Here is a 19024-nt window from a genome sequence, read left to right on the forward strand (position 1 = left end):
TTATGTAATTTGAGATTTCATCAGTGTTATCATAAATGATTTAATAGAACTTGTCATATGTTTGGCAATTTATGAGGTCATAAGCAGTGCATGAAGGGTCACAAGTTATAGTTATCTATGCTAACTGTAAGTGGTGAATTTCTGTGTTTTTCTTGTTCAAAATGTTAATAATGTCATATTCACTTAGCTATAATGTAACTTTAAACTGTGATTTTTTTCAGTGAATATGTAAGTTTTAAAAAAAAATCTTTATATATATTAGATGTTACCAACTGTACACCAGCATTCGACATGAAGACAGGATTAATGCCATCCAATTTTATTTAGCCCAGAGTGCCACACAGTGCAAGAAACACAGTAATATGCTTGTTGCCATGGTGAGCTCTGTCTGAATAATAACATTTTTATGTTTAATAACTTCTTATACAAACAGATAAGGGGAGTCGCCTTGGGGGCCAGCTTCTCCCCCAGCTATGTATGTCTTCGCATGGGTTGGTGGGAGGAGCTGGTCCTCAATATTGAAAACAGGCACCTAGTTGACAGCTATATCGATGATCTTCTTGTTATATGGCATGGTACAAAGAAACAGGTCCAAGACTGGGTTACCAAGATCAATTGCAATAATTTAAACTTACATTTCACTGCAGCAATCAGCGATGTCTCAGTTAACTTTCATGACACACAAGTATACATATATAACAACGTGATAGAGACCATCTATATAGGAAGGAGACAGCGGAAAACTCCACTCTTCATGCTGACAGTTCACATCCTAAACATCTGATCAACAGCATGCCGTACGGCGAGATGCTGCGCCTTACATGGATATGTTGTAATGAGGTTGATCTGAAAAGAGCTCAGGAGAATAGTACATCTAGGTACTTGAAGAGGGGATATTCCCGTAATATCATTATTCGAGCCATATCTAAATCCATGACCTTGACTAGAGAAGCACTCCTGAGAGACAAACAACTTGATAATTTGCCCAGGTTTGACGTATTTCACAAGTCAGACAAAACTTTAAGATTGGAGATTTGAACTGTTTACCTACAATAAGATATACCTTTACGCAGTAGAGAATATATAGGACGTCCATCGACACCATCTATTTTAGAATCATTAAAAATGATAACAGTTCCATGTTTTACAAATTCATGATAAATGCTTAGTACGGAGTGTATTTTACGGTTACCACCATGTTGAGAAATGATTTGCTTTTTTATTTTTCTTGCAGGTAAATTCATTCTATGAAATTTATATATATACATTTTTCCCAATCCCTTTCTACAAGACCAGCACATATCTACCATTCAGCATAGAACATATCAGAAGAGGATTTTCCTCATTATTAACAAATGTTAGCTTGTTTCCCTCAGCCTGATATGGGAATCATAGACGTGTTTCCTCTCATTAGGTAAAATATACAAAGAATTTATACTGTATATTCGGGGCATATCCCAATATAGATACGCATTACGATTTGCCAGCAACTTATGCAAGATGATTAGGCAATATTATTCGTAACACCTTTAAACAATACAGTTGCTTTCTTTGTATATGTATGTATTTTATCACATTATGCCTCAGTATACTAACAGGTTATACAGATTTTGTTTCTGTGTATGAAATACAGGTTACGTGATGTTCTAGCCAATTGCACTGTCACTTTAAAAATGCTAACAAAATCTTAAAGTCATGTCATGTGAACAAGGCTCGTGGGAGCCAAAACGCGTTATGACGACCACAGAGTAAAAAAACTCTTTTGCACTTACCTTGGGTCCGTGTCCGTTCTTGGAGTTATCCAGTTGTAGACGGAAGAAAGTGATATATATATATGTACATTCTCACCAAAGTTACCCTAAGGCCGGCACACCCAGGTAAGTTGCGCTTCTGAAATTCAACGGCAATCCAAAGGATAATTCCCCACAGTTCATTTGGTCCGACGCGTTTCAAGCATGTATCCCTTCCTCATGGACCTAGAAAGACAGGACAGCAGCTGTGTTGACTACTAATGCAGTCCCTCTTTTATTTTCATTTCTTCGTCAATGCACGTTCCAATGAACAACAATGAACTCCTGTTCCGCCCGCCATGGAGACGGAGGCAGACCCGCTTCAAACCGCAGTGATGCCGAGCCGTGGCCGGGTCAGCCACTAATTTATTCTCACCAAAGTTACCCTAAGGCCGGCACACCAGGCCACGGCTCGGCATCACTGCGGATTGAAGCGGATCTGCCTCCGTCTCCATGGTGGGCGGAACAGGAGGTGCTCTGTTGATTGTTTAAAAAGCGGCAAGTAAAGGATCGATTCTGTACCCACTAAGAACTTTGTCGAATGGATTCATGGCAATATGTGACCTACTGGGGTATTGACACTACTAATCCCATCATGCATCATTGTTGTTCATTGGAACGTGCATTGACGAAGAAATTAAAATAAAAGAGGGACTGCATTAGTAGTCAACACAGCTGCTGTCATGTCTTTCTAGGTCCATGAGGAAGGACTAAATGCTTGAAACGCGTCGGACCAAATGAACTGTGGGGAATTATCCTTTGGATTGCCGTTGAATTTCAGAAGCGCAACTTACCTGGGTGTGCCGACCTTAGGGTCATTTTGGTGAGAATAAATTAGTTGCTGGCCACGGCTCGGCATCACTGCAGATTGAAGCGGGTCTGCCTCCGTCTCCATGGCGGGCGGAACAGGAGGTGCTCTGTTGATTGTTTAAAAAGTGGCAGGTAAAGGATCGATTCTGTTCCTACTAAGAACTTTGTCGAATGGATTCATGGCAATATGTGACCCACTGAGGTGTAATTGACACTACTAATCCCATCATGCATCATTGTTGTTCATTGGAACGTGCATTGACGAAGAAATGAAAATAAAAGAGGGACTGCATTAGTAGTCAACACAGCTGCTGTCATGTCTTTCTAGGTCCATGAGGAAGGGCTACATGCTTGAAACACGTCGGACCAAATTAACTGTGGGAAATTATCCTTTGGATTGTCGTTGAATTTCAGAAGCGCAACTTACCTGGGTGTGCCAGCCTTAGGGTAACTTTGGTGAGAATAAATTAGTGGCTGACCCGGCCACGGCTCGGCATCACTGCGGATTGAAGCGGGTCTGTCTCCGTGTCCATGGCGGGCAGAACAGGAGGTGCTCTGTTGATTGTTTAAAAAGCGGCAGGTAAAGGATCGATTCTGTACCCATCAAGAACTTTGTCGAATGGATTCATGGCAATATGTGACCCACTGGGGTGTAATTGACACTACTAATCCCATCATGCATCATTGTTGTTCATTGGAACCTGCATTGACGAAGAAATGAAAATAAAAGAGGGACTGCCTTAGTAGTCAACACAGCTGCTGTCATGTCTTTCTAGGTCCATGAGGAAGGGCTACATGCTTGAAAGCGTTGGACCAAATGAACTGTGGGGAATTATCCTTTGGATTGCCGTTGAAGTTCAGAAGCGCAACTTACCCGGGTGTGCCAGCCTTAGGGTAACTTTGGTGAGAATAAATTAGTGGCTGACCCGGCCACGGCTCTGCATCACTGCGGATTGAAGCGGGTCTGCCTCCGTCTCCATGGCGGGCGGAACAGGAGGTGCTTTGTTGATTGTTTAAAAAGCGGCAGGTAAAGGATCGATTCTGTACCCACTAAGAACTTTGTCGAATGGATTCATGGCAATATGTGACCCACTGGGGTGTAATTGACACTACTAATCCCATCATGCATCATTGTTGTTCATTGGAACGTGCATTGACGAAGAAATGAAAATAAAAGAGGGACTGCATTAGTAGTCAACACAGCTGCTGTCATGTCTTTCTAGGTCCATGAGGAAGGGCTACATGCTTTAAACGCGTCGGACCAAATTAACTGTGGGGAATTATCCTTTGGATTGTCGTTGAATTTCAGAAGCGCAACTTACCTGGGTGTGCCGGCCTTAGGGTAACTTTGGTGAGAATAAATTAGTGGCTGACCCGGCCACGGCTCGGCATCACTGCGGATTGAAGCGGGTCTGCCTCCGTCTCCATGGCGGGCAGAACAGGAGGTCCTCTGTTGATTGTTTAAAAAGCGGCAGGTAAAGGATCGATTCTGTACCCACTAAGAACTTTGTCGAATGGATTCATGGCAATATGTGACCCACTGGGGTGTAATTGACACTACTAATCCCATCATTCATCATTGTTGTTCATTGGAACGTGCATTGACGAAGAAATGAAAATAAAAGAGGGACTGCATTAGTAGTCAACACAGCTGCTGTCATGTCTTTCTAGGTCCATGAGGAAGGGCTACATGCTTGAAACGCGTCGTACCAAATTAACTGCGGGGAATTATCCTTTGGATTGTCGTTGAATTTCAGAAGCGCAACTTACCTGGGTGTGCCGGCCTTAGGGTAACTTTGGTGAGAATAAATTAGTGGCTGACCCGGCCACGGCTCGGCATCACTGCGGATTGAAGCGGGTCTGCCTCCGTCTCCATGGCGGGCAGAACAGGAGGTGCTCTGTTGATTGTTTAAAAAGCGGCAGGTAAAGGATCGATTCTGTACCCACTAAGAACTTTGTCGAATGGATTCATGGCAATATGTGACCCACTGGGGTGTAATTGACACTACTAATCCCATCATGCATCATTGTTGTTCATTGGAACGTGCATTGATGAAGAAATGAAAATAAAAGAGGGACTGCATTAGTAGTCAACACAGCTGCTGTCATGTCTTTCTTGGTACATGAGGAAGGGCTACATGCTTGAAACGCGTCGGACCAAATTAACTGTGGAGAATTATCCTTTGGATTGTCATTGAATTTCAGAAGCGCAACTTACCTGGGTGTGCCAGCCTTAGGGTAACTTTGGTGAGAATAAATTAGTGGCTGACCCGGCCACGGCTCGGCATCACTGCGGATTGAAGCGGGTCTGCCTCCGTCTCCATGGCGGGCAGAACAGGAGGTGCTCTGTTGATTGTTTTAAAAGCGGCATGTAAAGGCTCGATTCTGTACCCACTAAGAACTTTGTCGAATGGATTCATGGCAATATGTGACCCACTGGGGTGTAATTGACACTACTAATCCCATCATGCATCATTGTTGTTCATTGGAACCTGCATTGACGAAGAAATGAAAATAAAAGAGGGACTGCCTTAGTAGTCAACACAGCTGCTGTCATGTCTTTCTAGGTCCATGAGGAAGGGCTACATGCTTGAAAGCGTTGGACCAAATGAACTGTTGGGAATTATCCTTTGGACTGCCGTTGAATTTCAGAAGCGCAACTTACCCGGGTGTGCCGGCCTTAGGGTAACTTTGGTGAGAATAAATTAGTGGCTGACCCGGCCACGGCTCGGCATCACTGCGGATTGAAGCGGGTCTGCCTCCGTCTCCATGGCGGGCGGAACAGGAGGTGCTCTGTTGATTGTTTAAAAAGCGGCAGGTAAAGGATCGATTCTGTACCCACTAAGAACTTTGTCGAATGGATTCATGGCAATATGTGACCCACTGGGGTGTAATTGACACTACTAATCCCATCATGCATCATTGTTGTTCATTGGAACGTGCATTGACGAAGAAATGAAAATAAAAGAGGGACTGCATTAGTAGTCAACACAGCTGCTGTCATGGCTTTCTAGGTCCATGAGGAAGGGCTACATGCTTGAAACGCGTCGGACCAAATGAACTGTGGGGAATTATCCTTTGGATTGCCGTTTAATTTCAAAAGCGCAACTTCCCTGGGTTGTGCCGGCCTTAGGGTAACTTTGGTGAGAATATATATGTACATATATACATATATATATATATATATATATATATATATATATATATATATATATATATATATATATATATATATATATATATATACTGACGAAGGCATACTGCCGAAACGCATTTGCGCCTAATTTCTTTGTGTGCTAAATAAATCCTACAGGGATTTAACCCCCCATGAGTGCTGGTCGTTATTTTCGGAGCTTGCAATATATATATACTCAATACCCCTAAGAGAAAGAGGTGGGAACTGGCTGATTGAATTGAGAAAACTAGAGTCCAAAATGATTATCAAGTACAACACCATGATACCTGGAGGAATAAATTTTGATGAGGAAATGTCAATTCACCTCAGATAATCATGAAATCTGTTTGACCCTTACGTATGCTCTTCCTAGATTGTTTTTAATCGATTGGTTTTAATTCACTATGAGGCAGTTCCCCTTGTATTAAATAGAGTGTATATGTTGTTTCTCTTGCAGAATGACGAATATGACAAAATACAAGATTTGGACGTGAATATACATTTATGCTCACTTGAGCGGGACTTAAATGTCAACTTTGGACAATTGTTGTTATGATCAAGTCATCTCCAATAAGAGGATTCTATTTTTTATTTTAAGCCTATTATGGTCTGACACTGATATGAATTGAAAATCTAGAATGCAATATCAGGATAGCATTTTGTTTATAATTTTGCCCACTGGGGCTCTACAGCAACAATGTTGAAAAGTAATTATGTATAGAAAATACAGCAGTATTATAATTGACAATATTGTAGTCCTTTATCTTGCCAAACATATGCAATGTAAATTAACAAGAGTCTCTTTACCTTATCTATTGTAATGAAGGAGGTTTCTGTCTCTTTAAATATGACCACTGAATCAAAAAACTTTACCCGTGGCAAAGCTGTGACTACAACAGCGAAACGCGTCGGGTGTATCCCGTTGTAACTTTAAGGATTAAATCGTTTCAAAATCAGTGGCGACGGCTCCAGTGTGATTATTGTCCAGGACTGGGTTGCGTTCGGATATATATATATATATATATATATATATATTACCTACTGGCGATAGCCAGTAGGTATATATAGTTAGGATTTTTTTCCTATGGGATTTTTGAAAATTCTATGTCGAATAACTTTGGCTTATGAGGACAGAATTGGCTGAAATTTTCAGGAAAATGGAACATTTTGTTTCTGAGCAGCCCCTGAAAATTTGGGGGGGTTTCGTCAAGGGGGGGCCGAGAAAAAAGGGGGGTCCCAAAACGTGTTTTTCCCATGCAATTTTCCATAGGGCGGTTGGCCTCACTTTTAGCCTGAACGGCTGAATGGATTTACACCAAACTTGGCAAAATTGTAGGGACTGGTAGCCCGATGTGCCTTTGCTATGTCTCAAGATATAGGCTCCAGTGGTTTTTACGAAAATTAACTTTGAAAAATATATATTGGGCTACATTGGGCTATATATATGTTGGAGCCCAAATGTAGCCCAATGTAGCCCAATGTAGCCCAATGTAGCCCAAAGATGGCCGCCAGACACAAAAAAAACCAAATGTAGCCCAAATATCACCAGATGTAGCCCAACTATAGCCCAATGACAGATTGTCCCAGAGTGTTCTAAAGAACAACTAGAGTGCTAACAGTCCTACTTATTACAAAGGTATGGCACACCTGAAGCCATCTTGATTGGAATAAAGTGGTAACTCTTAAAACATTTAATTTAAAAAGGAACAAAATGAGGGGGTTCATTTTGCCATAGAAAGTATGATTAGCGAATATATGACGAAATCCCGCATACCATCAGTCCGCAAAAAAAATCCCACATGTACTATTAGGCCGCAAATTAGATTAACGAAAACTTTTAGAACGAATATGCCTTTAGCATACACTAAACAACTAAACTACCCTAAACCCTAAAACACTACCCCCAGCATGACCCTACACTACACAAACAGTACAACACTACCCTAAACCCTAAAACACTACCCCCAGCATGACCCTACACTACACAAACACTACAACACTACCCTAAACCCTAAAACACTACCCCCAGCATGACCCTACACTACGCAAACACTACAACACTACCCTAAACCCTAAAACACTACCCCCAGCATGACCCTACACTACGCAAACACTACAACACTACCCAAAACCCTAAAACACTCCCACCAGCATGACCCTACACTACGCAAACACTACAACACTACCCTAAACCCTAAAACACTACCCCCAGCATGACCCTACACTACGCAAACACTACAACACAACCCTAAACCCTAAAACACTACCCCCAGCATGACCCTACACTACGCAAACACTACAACACAACCCTAAACCCTAAAACACTACCCCCAGCATGACCCTACACTACGCAAACACTACAACACTAACCTAAATCCTAAAACACTACCCCCAGCATGACCCTACACTACGCAAACACTACAACACTACCCTAAACCCTAAAACACTACACCCCAGCATGACCCTACACTACGCAAACACTACAACACTACCCTAAACCCTAAAACACTACCCACAGCATGACCCTACACTACGCAAACACTACAACACTACCCTAAACCCTAAAACACTACACCCCAGCATGACCCTACACTACGCAAACACTACAACACTACCCTAAACCCTAAAACACTACCCCCGGCATGACCCTACACTACGCAAACACTACAACACTACCCTAAACCCTAAAACACTACCCCCAGCATGACCCTACACTACGCAAACACTACAACACTACCCTAAACCCTAAAACGCTACCCCCGGCATGACCCTACACTACGCAAACACTACAACACTACCCAAAACCCTAAAACACTACCCCCAGCATGACCCTACACTACGCAAACACTACAACACTACCCAAAACCCTAAAACGCTACCCCCAGCATGACCCTACACTACGCAAACACTACAACACTACCCAAAACCCTAAAACACTAACCCCCAGCATGACCCTACACTACGCAAACACTACAACACTACCCAAAACCCTAAAACGCTACCCCCAGCATGACCCTACACTACGCAAACACTACAACACTACCCTAAACCCTAAAACACTACCCCCAGCATGACCCTACACTACGCAAACACTACAACACTACCCAAAACCCTAAAACACTACACCCCAGCATGACCCTACACTACGCAAACACTACAACACTACCCTAAACCCTAAAACACTACCCCCAGCATGACCCTACACTACGCAAACACTACAACACTACCCAAAACCCTAAAACACTACACCCCAGCATGGCCCTACACTACGCAAACACTACAACACTACCCTAAACCCTAAAACACTACCCCCAGCATGACCCTACACTACACAAACACTACAACACTACCCTAAACCCTAAAACACTACCCCCAGCATGACCCTACACTACGCAAACACTACAACACTACCCAAAACCCTAAAACACTACCCCCAGCATGACCCTACACTACGCAAACACTACAACACTACCCAAAACCCTAAAACACTACCCCCCAGCATGACCCTACACTACGCAAACACTACAACACTACCCAAAACCCTAAAACACTACCCCCAGCATGACCCTACACTACGCCAACACTACAACACTACCCAAAACCCTAAAACACTACCCCCAGCATGACCCTACACTACGCAAACACTACAACACTACCCAAAACCCTAAAACACTACACCCCAGCATGACCCTACACTACGCAAACACTACAACACTACCCAAAACCCTAAAACACTACACCCCAGCATGACCCTACACTACGCAAACACTACAACACTACCCAAAACCCTAAAACACTACCCCCAGCATGACCCTACACTACGCAAACACTACAACACTACCCAAAACCCTAAAACACTACCCCCAGCATGACCCTACACTACGCAAACACTACAACACTACCCTAAACCCTAAAATACTACACCCCAGCATGACCCTACACTACCCAAACACTACAACACTACCCAAAACCCTAAAACACTACCCCCAGCATGACCCTACACTACGCAAACACTACAACACTACCCTAAATCCTAAAACACTAGCCCCAGCATGACCCTACACTACGCAAACACTACAACACAACCCTAAACCCTAAAACACTACCCCCAGCATGACCCTACACTACGCAAACACTACAACACTACCCTGAACCCTAAAACACTACCCCCAGCATGACCCTACACTACGCAAACACTACAACACAACCCTAAACCCTAAAACACTACCCCAGCATGACCCTACACTAAACAACCACCACAACTCTACACTACACTAACACAACACTACACTACACAACACTACACTACACTACACAATCACTAACCCACGAAAAAATTAACACAAACCCACTTACCTCTCTCGTCATCGTGGTTTTCACAACGCAAATGCATTTACCATACATGCCTTTAAAACGTAATTCTTTGTAAAGGCATGCGCGATAAATGCACATGCGTTTTGAAAAAATGCGGGATAATGGTATGCGAGCTCAATGACCTTGCGGGATAATGGTATGCGGACTGAAAGTCTGCGGGATAAAAAATGCGGGAAAATGGCTGCAAACCATGATTAGCAGCAGACTTCCCTGGTGAGCACTAGCTTTACTACAGTGATCTAATGAGCAACTAGAGTGCTAACATTCAGAATTTATGGCAAATGTGTGACACATCTGAATGCCTTCTTGATAGAACCAAAGTAAACAAGCATTGAAAATGCAATAGATCTCGCCCTCGTTTAAGTTAAAGCCATTCTGTTTGTAATGAGGTGGCTTTTTAGCTTTGCTTTTATTAGTGTTTTTAAAACTTTCATGTAAATAACATGCATATGTATGCATATATGTATATGTATGCATGCATTTATATTTATATAGATATGCAAATTACATATGTTTATATATGTATATTACCTACTGGCGATAGCCAGTGGGTATATATAGTTAGGATTTTTTCTCTATGGGATTTCTGAAAATTCTATGTCTAATAACTTTGGCGTTTGTGGACGGAATTGGCTGAAATTTTCAGGAAAATGGCACATTTTTTTCTGAGCAGCCCCTGAAAATTTGGTGGGGTTTCGTCAAGGGGGGGCTGAGAACAAAGGGGGGTCCCAAAACGTGTTTTTCCCATTCATTTTTCCATAGGGCGGTTGGACTCACTTTTAGCTCGAACGGCTGAATAGATTTACATGAAACTTGGCAAAATTGTAGATATGGTTTGCCCGACGTGCCTTTGCTATGTCTCAATATATGTGCTCCAGTGGATTTTGAGAAATTAACGTTTAAAAAAATATATATATCTGTGACAGCGCTCCGGTTAGCGCCCCGGTTCGCGTACCTGACGCGTAACGGAACTTCGTGAAGCGAATCTGATTGGGTCTCTGGTGTCTGTCAACATTCTAAACAAACCGGAGCGGCCGCCATCTTGTCTCTCGGTACGATCGAGAGACAAGATGTGGTGAAAAACGAAGGGGGAAATGAAGGAAAGGGGGCAAGGTAGACCACTCCTGACCCCCTAGGATTGATGAGGGGGATATTAAAGTGCCCCGCGGGGCAAAAAATTTAGCGATTTTACGCCGTAGAGGTGCGTCCCGGTAGGCGAACCGGGCAGCTCACCGGGCAGCTAACCGGACAGCTAACCGGCAGCGTAGCTGTCAACATTGTAAACAGTCCGGAGCGGCCGCCATCTTGTCTCTCGGTAGGTTCGAGAGACAAGATGTGGTGAAAAAAGAAGGGGGAAATGAAGGAAAGGGGGCAAGGTAAACCCCTCCTGACCCCCTAGGATTGATGAGGGGGATATTAAAGTCCCCCGCGATTTTTCGCGGTAGAGGCGCTTCCCGGTACGCGAACCGGGCAGCTAACCGGCAGCATAACGGGAGTCCGCCATCTTGTGTTTTTGGAGCGTCCGGTTCGCGTACCGGGTAGCGTCCCGGTAAGCGTAACAAGGGGAAAACCAAGAGAAACAGTAAAAAAAAAATGAAGGGAATAGATTTCCAGCAAACTTGGCAAAATTGAAGGGACTGTTTGTTTGATGTGCCTTTGCAAGGCCTCAAGATATGTGCACGTGTGGATTTTGTCTAATTAAGGTTAAAAAAAATATATATATCTGTAAGCGTGCTCCGGCACGCTTACGTTACGGGTTTTGTTTGCGCTGCAGAACCGATACGTCTCGGTTATGCGACGCGTCATGAGGCGTCTCACGTGGCTACGTGATACGTCATGTAATAAAGAATATATTTTACAGCTATAGATATTAGCTTTTAAAAAACCAATGAAATTCACTGAAAAAACCATAGGTTATAGACCATATATAGTTAGGAATTTGCATTTACAAAACCTTGAAAATTCACTGAAAAAACCATAGGTTAGAGACCATATATAGTTAGCTGGACATTTTATTGACATAAAACCAATGAAATTCCATATATAGTTAGTTGCACTAACTATATATCGCGCACCCGCAATCCACTGCTGATGATGTCACATATTACATCATTCATGACATGGTCAGTGACATCACTGATGACATCACTGATGACATCTCAAATGACATCACTGATGACATCACTGATGACATCTCAAATGACATCAGTGATGACATCATGACACACCAATACCAGTTACTACATACGCACTCACTGATTCCTACGTCTACACCAACATTCACTCATTCACCCATACAATCACTCATACATACAGTCACTCATTATTACAACACTATCATATGCACTCATACACCTATGCAGACACTCACACACTGCCACTCATCCATGGAGTTACTCACACACCTAGTCAGTCCTGTAAAGAATCAATCACACTTCCATTTCCTCATCTATACAGTTAAACACAGAACACCATACTTCAGTGACATCACTGATGACATCACTGATGACATCTCAAATGACATCACTGATGACATCTCAAATGACATCACTGATGACATCATGACACACCAATACCAGTTACTACATACGCACTCACTGATTCCTACGTCTACACACACATTCACTCATTCACCCATACAATCACTCATACATACAGTCACTCATTATTACAACACTATCATATGCACTCATACACCTAGTCAGTCCTGTGAAGAATCAATCACACTTCGATTTCCTCATCTATACAGTTAAACACAGAACACCATACTTTTCACACATATACTAACACATACTTACTCTCTTATACAATCACTGATACAAGTACACATTGATATGCACAGAGTCACACACCTCCCAGCCAGCCACACACAAACTCAGTCTTCCATACATCCACTCATTCTTCAATATGTAAAACATATTTAAACTTTACAAAAACACACAGACACTAGATGATGTCATCAGTGATGTCGTTTGAGATGTCATCAGTGATGTCATCAGTGATGTCATTTGAGATGTCATCAGTGATGTCATCAGTGATGTCACTGACCATGTCATGAATGATGTAATATGTGACATCATCAGCAGTGGATTGCGGGTGCGCGATATATAGTTAGTGCAACTAACTATATATGGAATTTCATTGGTTTTATGTCAATAAAATGTCCAGCTAACTATATATGGTCTCTAACCTATGGTTTTTTCAGTGAATATATATATATATATATATATATATATATATATATATATATATATATATATATATATATATATATATATATATATATATATATATAAAATCTACTGGCAATCACCAGTAGATAGGTATAGTTAGGACCTATTTTCCATAGGAAATCCACAACATTCTATTTAGAATAACTTTGGCGCTGGTTGACGAATCTTCGCAAAATTTTCAAAACTAATGGCCAGCTCTGGTCCGCTCCTATCCTGAAAGTCTCGGGGTGATTTGTCAAGTGGGGGCCAAGAAAAAAGGGGGGTCCCAAAACATGTTTTCCCCATGCAATATTCAATAGGAATTACACCAAATTTGGCAAAGAGGTAGTCCTTAGTTCAGACTCGTACCTTTTGCTTAAATGGTGTAAATTTGTTCAGTAGTTCTTGCGATAATCACATTTAAAAGTACATATATATTTATGGCCGCGCAGGATTCCCGCATCCTAAGTGCACCCTGCCGTGCACGAGCTGTATTCTAATTGGCTGTCAACACTCCAAATCAGGAAGTGTTGGCAGCCATCTTGTCACAAGAAACCTATAAAGAAAATGTGCAAAACACGAAAAGGGGGCAGGGTAGAGACCCCCTGACCCCCTAGGCCTGTTCAGGGGGTCCCACAAGGACCCCCAAGATCTAAAATTATTATTATTTTTTTTTAATCGGCAAAATCCACGCAGGATGCACGGATCCTGCAATTAAAAAAAGCCCGCTGGTCCATGACCCAAGCCTGATGAGGTGTATCTGATTGTCACGTGGATGATGTCATCAGTGATGTCATCAGTGATATCATTTGAGATGTCATCAGTGATGTCATCAGTGATGTCACTGACCATGTCATGAATGATGTAATATGTGACATCGTCAGCAGTGGATTGCGGGTGTGAGAGTTATAGTTAGTGCAACTAACTATAACGGAGGAATTTCAATCGTTTTGTACAAGTGAAATGTCCAGCTAACTATACCACCCCTAAAACCTATGTTTTTTTCAGTGAAATTCTAAGGTTTTTTAAATGCTAATCCCTAACTATAACATGTCAAGTCAAGTCAAGTCAAGTCATACTTTATTCGATTAGTTAAAATCATAAAAGCAGTTCCATCACATTTTTAAAAAAGCAATTCATATATTAAAAACATTTTTTACATTAAAAACAAATCATTTTCAAATATTTACATAAAAATAGAACATTCCAGCATATGACAGACTACAATTAAAATCACGTTTTAGAAACATTTAACGTCGTTTTTTTGGACTTAATACGCATAGCAGCAACCAAGAAACTTGCGACCCCAAATATTACCCTGGTACTGCTCAGGAGCTGTAGGTAGCGGAGTGTAGGCCGGACTTGAGTAAAGCCTCCTTCTCTCAAAATAGGGACCAGGAACTGTTTCCTACAATCCTCATAATGGCCACAAAACATAATAAAGTGCATGAGTGACTGTTCCGAGAAATTATCAGAGCTACAGGGGATAGATGGATCTGGTTTCCCCCATACCGGGTAGTTCCCCAGGGAATACTGAATGATATTAAGTCTGAATCTTACAAGGAGATTGCGATGGAACGGTCGGGTAACGATTTTCAGATATTTATTTATTTATTTATTTATTGCCATTTATAAAGCGCGACAAATACCCGCAGGCGTCTCGGCGCTAGATAGGGTTCTATTAAGGGAGTAGTCAGAAGTATGTAGTTAGCTCTGACGCCCGGTTTTTGGACCTCGACTGCTTCCCGTTGCTGCTCTGCTTGACCCATAAAACATCACCCTTCTAAATCAAATTGGGGACAGAGTATAGGTCAGGCCTCCCCAGCTTGCAAAAAGTGTCCTTGATATATACCAACCAGGGGATTTTATTAACTTTGTCCAGTACAATTTATAACATGTCTTAAACCTATGTTTTTTTCAGTGAATATATATATATATATATATATATATATATATATATATATATATATATATATATATATATATTTATATATATTACCTACTGGCGGTCGCCAGTAGGTATATATAGTTAGGATTTTTTCTCTATGGGACTTTTGAAAATTCTATGTCTAATAACTTTGGCGTTTGTGGACGGAATCGGCTGAAATTTTCAGGAAAATGGCACATTTTGTTTCTGAGCAGCCCCTGAAAATTTGGGGGGGTTTCGTCAAGGGGGGGCCGAGAAAAAAGGAGGGTCCCAAAACGCATTTTTAACATTGAGTTTTCAATAGGGCGTTTGGCCTCACTTTTAGCTCGAACGGCTGAATGGATGTGCACGAAACTTGGCAAAATTGTAGGGACTGTTAGCCCGATGTGCCTTTGCTGGGTCTCAATATATGTGCTCCAGTGGATTTTGAGAAATTAACGTTTAAAAAAACAGATATATCTGTGACAGCGTCCCGGGTAGCTCTCCGGTTTGCGAACTTTTCGCGTAACGGAGCTTTGCGAAGCGAAGCTGATTGGCTCTCCGGTGTCTGTCAAAATACTAAACAGTCCGGAGCGGCCGCCATCTTGTCTCTCGGTAGGATCGAGAGACAAGAAGAGGAGAAAAAGAAGGGGGAATTTAATGAAAGGGGGCAAGGTAGACCCTTCTTGACCCCCTAGGAATGATGTTGGGGTTATTAAAGGGTCCCGTGGGGCAAATAAAAAAAAATTGTTTTTTTTTGCGGTAGAAGCGCTTTCCGGTTCGCGAACCGGGTAGCGAATCCGGACGCGAAACGGGAATTCGCCATTTTGTGTTTCGTTTTAATTAAATTACAAGATGGAGGAAAAACAATGTGAGAAATGGGTATAAGGGGGTACGGGAGACGTATCCTGACCCCCTATGTTTTCTGAGGGTGGCTGAGGATGCTCATATATGTTGATACTTGTCTTCCAGCGGCTGCGCGTGAGCGGTTTTTTTTTTTTTTTTGCTGCGTGACGTCTGTTAACGTTCGATTCGAAGGAAATCAGGAAGTGTTGACCGCCATTTTGACACTGCGAGTAAATGTATTGTTAAAAATAATTGTTATAAATTAATCCGTATTGATAAACATGGTCTGCGCAATCTTGCTTTTTTTCCAATGCCACACTTTTGTCGTGCACGGCAGCCATTTTAGATGCCTTGACCAGACCCACTCTCTGCACGCCGCCGATCGTGACGCCTGTTAACGTTCGATTCGAAGGCAATCAGGAAGTGTTGACCGCCATTTTGACACTGCGAGTAAATATATTGTTAAAAATAATTGTTATAAATTAATCCGTATTGATAAACATTGTCTGCGCCATCTTGCTTTTTTTCCAATGCCACACTTTTGTCGTGCACGGCAGCCATTTTAGATGCCTTGACCAGACCCACTCTCTGCACGCCGCCGATCCTCAGCATGGCTCCCCACCCTCGCAAGCATCTCCCCCACGCACTGGTCACCCCCGCTCTCTGTCTTATGCATGGGCCATAAACCTCCCCCCATCTGCACTGCTCTTCCCTGAGAATCACACCCTGTGCCCGCCCGACACCTCCCTTTCACCCTATTCACTACCGCACCCTCTGACACTCCTCTTCCTTTGTGTCTGATTGTCCAGGCCGGTCCCAGGCTATCACCTAGCCCTGCGGATGTAGTTTATGGCCTCAACTGTAAAGAATCACCCCTCTTCAAAGGAGTTACAGTAGATCAAGGCCCCCACCTTATGAGATCCGTCACGCCACACGCGTTCCTACTATCTGATAACGATCATGTATTGTGATTGGGGAGGGGATTCTCACTGTGAGGGTGTGTGGGACCGAGCCTGAAGCGGAAGATTCCAGGGATGCCTTTTTGTACATCAAAGTCTTCACAATTATGTGTCACATTAAAAAATATATAGCACTCCAACAAAGTAGTAGGATTATAACACTTTAATAACTTATAAATATATACAACGCATCAAAAACAGTAAACACGTTAAAAAATTTTTTTTTAAACAAAGCAACAATGGTCAGTAGCGGTCTGTTGTGCGAATAGTCCGAAGGCAGGACAACGCTCCGAGATCTGGACGGCACCCAGGTGATGTCCTTAACTTGCCACACTAGTCTTGGCATCCTACAATGCTGCACCGAAAAACGGCGTGGGGCGCCCCGGGGGGGGGAGGCAGCGTGAACGGGCCTCCCCAGGTGGAGGCTCGTCTGCTGTAGTGGGGCGCCCCTTTAGCATTTCACTTGCCATTCAGCGGTTTTCGGCCCGCTTTTGCTGCACTGTGCCTCGTCAGTAGCGGTCTGTTGTGCGAATAGTCCAAAGGCAGCACAACGCGCCGAGATCTGGACGGCACCCAGGTGATGTCCTTTACTTGCAGCACTGGTCTTGGCATCCTACAATGCTGCACCGAAAAACGGCGTGGGGCGCCCCGGGGGGGGGGGGGAAGGCGGCATGAACGGGCCTCCCCAGGTGGAGGCTCGTCTGCTCTAGTGGGGCGCCCTTTTACCGTTTCAGTCACCAATCAGCAGTTTTCCGCCCGCTTTTGCTGCACTGTGCCTCATCCGCCATTCAGCTGTTTACCGCCCGCTCTTGCGGCTACAGCGTCTCGTCCACCATCCAGTAGAATTGCGCCCACTCTTGCTGGCTGCTACAGGACTCTTAAAATGGCGGCAGGCTCTTCGGATTTGGGCCTGGTCCACTAAAATGGCCCTGGGACACATTTGAACTCGGACATTTGCCTGCTAGGGCTTGGGCCCCGTTCTCGAAAGCGTCCCCTCAGCCTTGAAGATTCTACAAAAGTCATCGGGCCCCTGACTCCCGCAGGCTTCCGGTGGGGAGCGGCTGCCATGATTGCTTGCGGAATGGCCACAACGGAGCTACGAGATGGTGGTGCTCTCATGCTGACGCCAGCTTCAGTCTGAAACATCCAGAAACTCTGTAGACTATCAATTCGATGAGTTCCGGTGGAGCCCCAACGTGACCCGGTAGGGAAGAACTTGCCCTCCCCTTTTTTGAGTGATGGTTCTTGTTGCCTGTCCCCTCTGTTGTCATCTAACGGAACCTTTTTGGATTGCCGAGTGAAAAAAAAAAAGGTGGGGCTTTCATCGTTTGGGAAAAAAAAATGTTTCAATCCAATGAAAAGTGTTATTTTTAGGTCATATGATCAAGCATTTCATCATTAGGAAACCAAAAGTAAAATGAACCAATGAAAAGTTTTATAAACAAGTCACATGACCTGTTATGCGGCTTTGGGCTATAAAAAGCCTACAAAATCCGTTGGCCTGTGAGGCGGCGTCAGTAGCGGACCGATGTGCGAAGGCAGCACAACGCGTCGAGATCCGGATGGCACCGAGGTGGTGTCCAGCAAGTTGCCGCACTGGTGTGGCTATCCTACAATGCTGCGCCGAAAGACGGCGTGGGGTGCCCGGGGGGGGGGGAGGCGGCGCAAATGGGCCTCTCCCCCCTCCCTAGGTGGAGGCACCTCATGTGCAGTGCGGCGCCCTTTGCCGTTTCACTCGCCGTTCAGCAGAGTTGCGCCCGCTCTTGCGGTACAGCGACTCACCCGCCATCCAGCTGAGTTTCTCCAACTCTTGCGGTACAGCGACTCACCTGCCATCCAGCTGAGTTTCTCCCACTCTTGCGGTACAGTGACTCGCCCGCCATCCAGCTGAGTTCTGCCCGCTCTTGCGGTACAGCGACTCACCCGCCATCCAGCTGAGTTTCTCCAACTCT

The sequence above is a fragment of the Lissotriton vulgaris genome, chromosome 6 (assembly GCF_964263255.1).
Source record: "Lissotriton vulgaris chromosome 6, aLisVul1.2, whole genome shotgun sequence".
In the NCBI taxonomy this organism is placed as follows: Eukaryota; Metazoa; Chordata; class Amphibia; order Caudata; family Salamandridae; genus Lissotriton; species Lissotriton vulgaris.